Genomic DNA, 1,919 nt, shown 5'->3' on the forward strand with positions numbered 1-1,919 from the left:
TCATCAACTGCAGCATTAAGTTCTATGGAATCTCTATGGTTTCTATATGAGCCTCAGATTTCTTTGGTTCCTCAATAGGGACCTCCTTATTGGTCAGTGAACATCCAACAAAGTCTTCCTCACTGAAAATTTCTGCCTTTTTACTCACTCCAGGTTCGGCCACTTTGGATATAGTTATGGCCTTGCACTCTCTTTTGGAATTCTCTTCTGTACTGCTTGGGAGAGTACTATGAGGGATTTCAGTAACTCTTTACTCAGCTGACCCACTTGTGTCTCCAAATTTCTGATGGATGACCTTGTTTCAGTCATGAAACTGAGAGTGGTCTTAGATAGATCAGAGACTATGGTTGCTAAGCCACAGAGGCTCTGCTCAGAATTCTCTGTCTGTTGCTGAGAATATGATGGAAAAGGCTTGCTATTGCCAAACCTATTTCTCCCACCATTATTATTATTGAAGCCTTGTTGAGGCTTCTATTGATCCTTCCATGAGAAATTTGGATGATTTCTCTATGAAGGATTATAGGTGTTTCCATAGGATTCTCCCATGTAATTCACCTCTTCCATTGTAGGATTCTCAGGGTCATAAGCTTCTCTTTCAGAGGAGACTTCTTTAGTACTGCCAGATGCAACTTGCAACCCAGTCAAATTCTGAGAAATCATATTGACTTGCTGAGTCCATATTTTATTCTGAGCCAATATAGAATTTAGAGTATCAATCTCAAGAACTTCTTTCTTCTAAGTCATCCCATTATTCACAGGATTTCTTTCAGAAGTGTACATGAACTGGTTATTTGCAACCATCTCAATGAGTTCCTGGGCTTCTGCAGGGGTTTTCTTCAGATGAAGAGATCCACCAGCAGAATGGTCCAATGACATCTTGGACAATTCAGACAGACCATCATAGAATATACATAAGATGCTCCATTCTGAAAGCATGTCAGAAGGACACCTTCTGATCAATCGCTTGTATCTTTCCCAAGCTTCATAGAGGGATTCACCTTCCTTCTGTCTGAAGGTTTGGACTTCCACTCTAAGCTTTCTCATCTGTTGAGGTGGAAAGAATTTGGCCAAGAAAGCATTGACTAACTTTTCCCAAGAGTTCAGGCTTTCCCTAGGTTGTGAGTCCAACCATATCCTAACTCTGTCTCTCACAACAAAGGAGAAAAACATAAGTCTGTAGACCTCGGGATCAAACCCATTGGTATTAACAGTGTCACAGATTTGCAAGAATTCAGCTAAGAACTCATGAGGATCTTCCAATGGAAGTCCATGAAACTTGCAATTCTGCTGCATTAGAGAAACTAATTGAGGCTTAAGCTCAAAGTTGTTTGCTCCAATTACAGGAATTGAGATGCTTCTTCTATAGAAGTTGGAAGTTGGTGCAGTAAAATCACCAAATATCTTCTTTGCATCTCCACCATTGTTCTCAGGTTCGGCTTCCATGTCTACCTCTGTTTCGAAATTTGCTATAAGGTCCTCTCCGGAGTGTTGTGCTTTAGTTTCTCTTAGCTTCCTCTTCAGAGTCCTTTCAGGTTCAGGATCAGCTTCAACAAGAATGTCTTTATCCCTATTCCTACTCATATAAAAAAGAAGAGAACAAAGGGAGTAGTAGAATCCTCTATGTTACAGTATAGAGATTCCTTTATATGAGTATAAGAATAGAAGAATAGAAGAAGGAGAAAAGAGAGGAGATGAATAATTCGAACAGAGAAAAGATAGAGGGGTTTGAATTATGAGTAGAAGAGAAGTGTTAGTGATTAAATAGAATAAATAGAAAGAGATGAGAGAGAGAGTATTCAAATTTTAAAAGAGGGAAAAGAAAAATATTTTTAATTTTATTTAATTAATTTAGTTAGTTTCAAAAATTTGAAAAAGAAATAGAAGAAAATTAAAAACTAAAACAATTAGTTAATTAAAAA

General features: G+C 37.8%; 1 non-coding gene across 1 annotated transcript; it reads left to right on the forward strand.

Annotated features, from left to right (window-relative positions):
• Positions 1 to 930: 930 nt before the first annotated feature.
• Positions 931 to 1,038, forward strand: LOC112716913 (small nucleolar RNA R71). The gene has a single exon (XR_003160521.1). It is a non-coding gene; the product is annotated as a small nucleolar RNA R71 (small nucleolar RNA).
• Positions 1,039 to 1,919: the final 881 nt, after the last annotated feature.

Source organism: Arachis hypogaea, chromosome 1, assembly GCF_003086295.3.
Source record: "Arachis hypogaea cultivar Tifrunner chromosome 1, arahy.Tifrunner.gnm2.J5K5, whole genome shotgun sequence".
Classification (NCBI taxonomy): Eukaryota; Viridiplantae; Streptophyta; class Magnoliopsida; order Fabales; family Fabaceae; genus Arachis; species Arachis hypogaea.